Source organism: Chiloscyllium plagiosum, unplaced genomic scaffold (assembly GCF_037043375.1).
Source record: "Chiloscyllium plagiosum isolate Xiang-an unplaced genomic scaffold, Cpla_swu_hap1 HiC_scaffold_10, whole genome shotgun sequence".
NCBI classification, from domain to species: Eukaryota; Metazoa; Chordata; class Chondrichthyes; order Orectolobiformes; family Hemiscylliidae; genus Chiloscyllium; species Chiloscyllium plagiosum.
The window spans coordinates 10,775,031-10,783,520 of record NW_028270148.1 but is presented as its reverse complement, the minus strand read 5'-3'; positions in this window follow the sequence as shown (position 1 = coordinate 10,783,520).

Below are 8,490 nucleotides of genomic sequence, written 5' to 3'. Positions count from 1 at the left end.
CTCACCAGGGGGTCTGGCCTACTTTAGACCCACAGCAATGTGGGTGATTCTCAACTGCTTCTTGGGCAATTAGGGATGGACAATGAATGTTGGCTTGGCCAGAGATGCCCTCGTCCTCTGAGCGTATTAAAAGAAGTCTTTAAAAAAGAATGTGACTGCTCATGGCCTTGGATGTTGCGAGTTGGTTAGCTCAGTTGGCTGGACTTCAGGTTTGTGATGCACAGTGAAATCAACAGGGTGGGTTCCATTCCCATATGGCCTGGAAGGTTATGGTTACCATGAAGACCCTGCCATCTCAACCTCATTCCTTGCCTAACACATGATGACCCTCAGGTCTGCTTGGTCTATGGAAACCTTACCTTCTCCTTTAAGTGGAAAGGTAGGTACATTCCAAAGTAACAGTGACATTTGCAGTCAGCTGTAGGACACCGTGAAGACAGGGTGGAATAGTTTAGGTAAAAACAATGACTGCAGATGCTGGAAATCTGAATTTGGATTAGTGGTGCTGCAGGAGCACAACAGTTCAGGCAGCATCTAAGGAGCAGTAAAATCGACGTTTCGGGAAAAGCCCTTCATCAGGAATAAAGGCAGAGAGTCTGAAGCGTGGAGAGATAAGCTAGAGGAGGGTGGGGGTGGGGAGAAAGTAGCATAGAGTACAATAGGTGAGTGGGGGAGGGGATGAAGGTGATTGGTCGGGGGGGAGGGTGGAGTGGATAGGTGGAAAAGAAGATAGGCAGGTAGGACCTGTCATGGGGACAGTGCTGAGCTGGAAGTTTGAAACTAGGATGAGGTGGGGGAAGGGGAAATGAGGAAGCTGTTGAAGTCCACATTGATGCCCTGAGGTTGAAGTGTTCCGAGGCGGAAGATGAGGCGTTCTTCCTCCAGACGTCTGACGGTGAGGGAGCGGCGGTGAAGGAGGCCCAGGACCTCCACGTCCTCGGCAGAGTGGGAGGGGGAGTTGAAATGTTGGGCCACAGGGCAGTGTGGTTGATTGGTGCAGGTGTCCCGGAGATGTTCCCTAAAGCGCTCTGCTAGGAGGCGTCCAGTCTCCCCAATGTAGAGGAGACTGCATCGGGAGCAACGGATACAATAAATGAGATTAGTGGATGTGCAGGTAAAACTTTGATGGATGTGGAAGGCTCCTTTAGGGCCTTGGATAGAGGTGAGGGAGGAGGTGTGGGCACAGGTTTTGCAGTTCCTGCGGTGGCAGGGGAAGGTGCCAGGATGGGAGGGTTGGTTGTAGGGGGGCGTGGACCTGACTAGGTAGTCACGGAGGGAACGGTCTTTGCGGGAGGCGGAAAGGGGTGGTGGGGTCTGTTTGGAGGTGGCGAAAATGTCGGCGGATGATTTGGATTATGCGAAGGTTGATAGGGTGGAAGGTGAGCACCAGGGGCGTTCTGTCCTTGTTACGGTTGGAGGGGTGGGGTCTGAGGGCAGAGGCACAGGATGTGGACGAGATGTGTTGGAGGGCATCTTTAACCACGTGGGAAGGGAAATTGCGGTCTCTAAAGAAGGAGGCCATCTGGTGTGTTCTGTGGTGGAACTGGTCCTCCTGGGAGCAGATATGGTGGAGGCGGAGGAATTGGGAATACGGGATGGTATTTTTGCAGGAGGTAGGGTGGGAAGAGATGTAATCCAGGTAGCTGTGGGAGTCGGTGGGTTTGTAAAAAATGTCAAGTGTCAAGTTGGTCGTCATTAATGGAGATGGAGAGGTCCAGGAAGGGGAGGGAGGTGTCAGAGATGGTCCAGGTAAATTTAAGGTCAGGGTGGAATGTGTTGGTGAAGTTGATGAGTTGCTCAGCCTCTTCGCGAGAGCACGACGTGGCACCAATGCAGTCATCAATGTAGCGGAGGAAGAGGTGGGGAGTGGTGCCGGTGTAAGTACGGAAGATCAACTGCTCTACGTAGCCAACAAAGAGACAGGCATAGCTGGGGCCCATACGTGTGCCCATGGCTACCCCTTTGGTCTGGAGGAAGTGGGAGGATTCGAAGGAGAAATTGTTAAGGGTGAGGACCAGTTTGGCCAAACAAACGAGAGTGTTTGTGGAAGGGTACTGTTGGGAACGTCGGGAGAGGATAAAACGGAGGGCTTGGAGGCCCTGGTCATGGCGGATAGAGGTGGAGAGGGATTGGATATCCATGGTGAAGATGAGGCATTGGGGGCCGGGGAAACGGAAGTCTTGGAGAAGGTGGAGGGTGTGGGTGGTGTCTCGAATGTATGTGGGGAGTTCCTGGACTAGGGGGGATAGGAGGGTGTCGAGGTAGGTAGAGATGAGTTCAGTGGGGCAGGAGCATGCTGAGAGAATAGTTTATCCTAGTGCGAGATGTACTGACAAAGTCCTGTGTTATATACAATAGTGCAAATATAAGTGGTTGCAGAAACAGAGGAGAAACTCCACAGCTTCATTCATATACAAGTGGGAAATTAATACATATTACAGTCTGTCAGCAGAGACATGGATAGTTGTCTCTCTGTTGGGAGGAATTGAACATCTGAGGCAGCACAAATGTAACTTCCTGTTTGGAATGTCTCCACTGCTATCAACAAGCACTCAATCTCCGTGAACTCAGGTTTTTAAGATCAGCAAAAGATTCGATAGGACAGATCAATGACTTCCTCTGATGGGGAAGGGCTAAGGATTAAGGGAAAGCTTCCCAAAGAGGCGGATCAGTTCTGACATTCCTCACGTCCACTTTCCTGCCTTTTCCCAATTATCTTGCATTCCCCGACAGATCAAGAATCAATCTACCTCAGCCTTAAATATACACAAGGGCTCTGTCCCCACAGCTCTCTGCGGCAAAGAGTTCCAAAGTCTCTCAACCCTCTGACAGAAGAAATTCCTCCTCATCTCAGTCTTAAATTGGCAGCCCTTTATTCTGAGACCGTGCCTTCTGGTCATAAATGCCCCCATGAGGGGAAAATGTTGTAGATGGTGAACAAGCTTTGGGGTGTCAGGAGGTAAGTTACTCACTGCAGGATTCCTGACTTCTGTCCTGTCCTTGAAGGTACAGTATCTGTCTGGCTGGACCAGTGCAGTTCCTGGTCAGTAGTAACCCCGTGAATGGTGATAGTAGGGGATTCAGTGATGGCACAATCATTGAATCTAAAGGAGTGGGGCTTAGATTGTCTAGTCTTGAGCCTGATCGATATCTGGCAATAGTGTGGAACCAAAATGCGCTGAAGACGTTCAGATGCAGAGAGGCCATGATCTAACTGAAGAATGGATAAGGCTCAAAGATCTGTTCCTCTCTTTCACCTGCAGTTCCTACTTTGGAATTCAAATCCATCTTGTTCTGAGGCAAGAGTGCTAACAGCTGGGACAAGAGGAAACAACAAGAACTTGTGTTATATAACTGCTTTAAAATAGTAAAACAATGCACTGTGCTGAAAAGTTGTGAAGCCAAATCTGACATGGTTAGAAAAGCATTGTCAAAGTGGCAGGTCTTAAGAAGTGTCTAGTAGAGAAGTAAAGAGATGGAAAGTTTTATTGGGAGGGAATCCCAGAGTTCAGGTGATTTGACCAAAATAGGAACCATCCCAGAAGTCTGAATTGGAAGAGAGTAGAGATGGAGGCATATGAGGTGGGTGAAAAATTGCAAGTTTTGGAGATGTGGCTGGATCGAGTTGGAAAAGCCAGGAGGCTGATAAAGCTAAAAATCACACAACACCAGGTTATAGTCCAGCAGGTTTAATTGGAAGCACACTAGCTTTCGGTGCTCCTTCATCAGGTGATTGTGGAGGACACAATTGATGAAGGAGCGTCGCTCCGAAAGCTAGTGTGCTTCCAATTAAACCTGTTGGACTATAACCTGGTGTTGTGTGATTTTTAGCTTTGTACACCCCAGTCCAACACCGGCATCTCCAAATCAGGAGGCAGATAGGCAGCCTTGCTATTTCTGTCCTTTCTCTATGGAACATTACAACATTCCCCTCTGCACCTCATCCTCCCAATTATTTTCAGCCGAACCTTCTGGATAAAAAATGCTGTCAGTGGAACTGATGTCGGATGTGACCGCTAGAATAGAACCAGCAGCAGAAAGCATTTTGAGACTAAACATCATATTTTCTGTCGGGACCAGTTGATTGTTTTGTCAGAGCTGTAACTTGAGAATTTAGATGAGGGAAGAAAGGCTGGACCAAGAGGGAAAAGTAAATGCAGCATGTGAATGTTTTTCGCTTTTCACCAACGCACATCCACCCAAACATTTGCACCAATGGCATATGACGTGGGATCATTTATGAGAAGGTTATATTAAATGAGGAGCTTACTGATCATGGGACTGTACATAAAAAATATTAGAGTATTCACTTGGGGTCAGTGAAGTCAGCAAATTAAACTGAATGGAGCTCTACAAATTTAGACTGTGTGTGTTATGTGTGTGTGTTTGAGGAGGCGGCAGAGACACTTGGGAGGAGAAATATGAGACTGCAAAAGCAGATAGTGAGTGAAACTGTGAAATATGACAGCTCACAACAGGTGTTGAAATGGATATTCTCAAGAGAGACTGGTACAGACCAACAAACACACAGTAAGGAACTCGCATGGTTACAGGAAAAGGGAGAGGTTCAAAGACAGTGAGACAGTAACAGTTGGAAAAATATGCACAGCTAGGGAAATACAGACAATGTCTGAGAGAGGTGACAGCCACTTTGCAAGATAGGGCTAAGAAATACTTCAACAGCTAAAAGCAAACAGTGCTGGAAATATTTAAGGTCGCAATTGTGAATCGTGCAAAAAATAATTCTTTGCTTCAAAAATCTTCTGTTGTTAAAGCAATTATGAATCTTTCCAAGAAGTGGATAGTGACCAGTTATGCACTTGATCGTTTAAAAGGAAAGGATTTCTGTTACCTTTTGTAACCTTGACGATACTCAAAGTGCTTCATAGTAGTTTTTGAGGTGAAGTTTTTTTTGTTGCAATTTCAGGAAATGAGCAAATAATTTGTGCACAGTAAGCTCCCACAGCAAGCATTCAAACATTGAAAATAGTAAGCTCCCTCAAGATGACTATGTCATTCAATAAGCTCTTAGCTGATCAGATTACATCACATTTCCACCTAGCCCTGATGACCTTTCAGCCCTTGCTAACCAAGAATCTATTCACCTCTGCTCTAAAAATAGTCAAAAACTCTGCTTCCCTTTCGAGGACTCTGTGAGAAAACAGTCTTCCTCATCTCAGTTTTATTTTTAAGCAGTGACTCCCAACTCTAATATCTCCCACCAGAGACCCTTTCCACATCCTCCTTTTTGAGGGGTCTCTGGATATTATGTTTTAAGCAAATCACCTCATACTCTTCCAAAATCCAGTGGATACAAGCAGATACAGAGCCTGTCCATCTTCACCTGCTCTGATAACTCTCCGATCCTTGATATCAGTCTGATAAACCTTCCCTGAACTGCTTCCAGCGTACTCACATCTTAAATCAAGTGATCAACACTAAACACAGCACTCCAGATGTGATCTCACCAGCATCTAGTACAACTGAAGCACTACCTCTTTTCTTTTGAACCCAATACCCCTCAAATTAAACGGTAACATGCCATTAAATTTCCCAATTACTTGCTGTACCTGCATACTAACTGTCAGGATTGCAAAATGGTCAGCCAGCTGGACTCATAGAAACATGAGTTCCTTGATTGAGGCTGTTATGCTAGTCCAATCAGGGAGCCCTGGCTGACAGATAAAAAGGTGAATGTCTGAGATGCTGACACCCTGGTAGCTGACTCTAAAGAGGCAGTACTAAAGTCAAGGACTGTTCATGTGGGTGCCTTGATGACAGATACTGGCCTCTCTGGAGTTATTTCACTTACACTCTGTGATTCTTGCAACAAAACACCCAGATCCCTCTGTACTCTTAAAGCTCTGCAATCTCTCATTGTTTTGACTGTTTTTTTAAATACCTCCTGCCAAAGTGGGCAATTTCACATTTTTACACATTATATTCCATTTACCAAATCTTTGTCCATTCACTTAACCAGTCTTTATCCCTTCGTAGGCTCCTTCTGTCCTCTCCACAATTCACTTTCTCACCTATCTTTGTGCCCTCTTCCATCATTTTATTCAAATCATTTATTTAATTTGTAGATATTTGAGGTATAATTACTGAGTCTTGAGGCACACTAATCATTAATTTTGCCATCCTGAAAAGCATTCATTTATGCCTATTCATATACCCATCCAAATGCCTCTTAAATGTTGCAATTGTACCAGCCTCCACACATCCTCTGGCAGCTCATTCCATACACGTACCACCCTCTGCTTGCCAGCCAATTTTCTATCCATGCAAATGTGCTACTCTCTACCCCATAAACGTTTACTTTCCACAATAATCTTTGATGTGGCAATTCATCATATGCCTTTTGAAACTCTTAAGTACAGTACATCTACCTGTGCTCCTTTATCCACAGCACATGCTGTTCCCTCAAGTACTTCATTAGTTGGTTAAGCATTATTTCCCTTTTATAAAACCATATTTACCTTGTCTGATTACCTTGAACTTATCTAAGGTTTAAAACTTTTCTACAACTTCTTTGTCAATAGCTTCTAACATTTTCCTTATAACAGATGTCAACATAACTAACCTATACTTACCTGTTTCCTGTCAAACTCTGCCTTTTGAATAAAGAAGTTGCATTCATAGTCTTCCAATCTAAAGAAGTCATTCAAGGGAATTTTGGAAATTTAAAACTAATTTATTGACAATCTCACTAGTTGAGTCTTTTAAGACCCCAGGGTGAAGTCCACCAGGAACCAAGCATCTATAGTCTGCACTTAGAGTCATAGAGTCATAGAGATGTACAGCATGGAAACAGACCCATCGGTCCAACCCCTCCATGCTGACCAGATATCCCAACCCAAACTAGTCCCACCTGCCAGCACCCGGTCCATATACCTCCAAACCCTTCCTATTCATATACCCATCCAAATGCCTCTTAAATGTTGCAATTGTACCAGCCTCCACCACATCCTCTGGCAGCTCATTCCATACACGTACCACCCTCTGTGTGAAAAAGTTGCAGTCCCACTTCTCTGATGTAGAGGAGCCAGTTTATTTGGAGGCACTAGCTTTCGGGGCGCTGCTCCTTCATCAGGTGGTTGTGGAGCATAAGATTGTAAGATGCAGAATTTATAGCAAAAGTTTACAGCGTGATGCAATGTATTGAAAAAGACCTGGATTGTTTGTTAAGTCTCTCATCTTTTAGAATGACCATGGTGGTTTCAGTTCTTTCATATGTAAATCCCAGAAATTTGTTTTAAAGTAACATTCTCAAGTGAACTTTAACAATAGGTGCCATGTTGGCTTAGATAATGCATTGAAGGTGTGAGGTGCCCTGTGTGAGGCTGTCTGTGCCCCAATGTTCAAACTGATTCTATTTCTAAAAAAGGGATTTACATTTTCTTACATGGATTCATGCAGTTTTTGAGAAAAATAAAATATAATTCTGCAAATACAAATTCACCCCACAAACATACACATATGTGTGTGTGTGGGGGAGGGGGGGGGAGGGGTATGAGTGTCTATGTATACGTGTGAGTGTGAGTGTAAAGGAGTATAAGTCTGCGAGAGGGTGCATGTGTGGGTGTATATGTGTGAGTGTATGAGAGAGATCTTGTGTATGATCTCTGTCGGGTCTGTCGGTGTGTGCGTGTATGTGTGTTTGTGTGTGACTGTGAGAGAGAGAGAGAGAGTGTATAGTGTAGTGGGGTCACCTGTAGTGTGACATGAACCCAAGGTCCCAACTGAAGCCATCCCTCTGGGTACCAAACTTGGCTGTCAGCCTCTGCTTGGCCACTTCTCTGAATCTATTTTTCTTCTGTTTCTCCCTTCCTTCCATTTCTGAATGAATCACTACTTTTGGGATGATACTTGCATCCTCCATTATCAAAAATGATGAATATGCTTCCTTTTATTTGCCTCCTTTTATTTTGCACGATCAGTTCTGAAGTCTCACTTTCCATAGGGTCAATGTCCAGTTTGCCTTTTCTTTTCAGTAAGCATAGAAACTCTTATTATCTATTCTTATATTTCTGACTAACTTTCTCACATACTCTAATTTTTCCCTCATTAATTTTCAGTCTTTTTCTTTGTATACTAATCAATCTTCGGCCATCTACCTTTGCACAATTGTATGCTGTTGCTTTAAGTTTGAAATATTTCTAGCTAACCAAAGGCTGTAACTTCATCTAGGAATAATTATTATCCATTTGAATGTTTCTATTCTTTGTAGTCTGAAGTATCCCCTTCAATGTCTCCCACAGGTATCTCTATTAACTTATCCTTTAACCAAATTGTTAATTCACATTAGCCAGCTTTGTATTCATGCCTCCATAATTGCCCTTATTTAATTTTAAAATACTAGTCTTGGACCCAAACATCTCTCCCTCAAATTGAATGTGAAATTCAATTATATTATGAACTCTGCTATCTACGGGTGCCTCCACAAGAAGGTTGTAGATTAAACCTATATTTATCATTGATGAAGAAGCA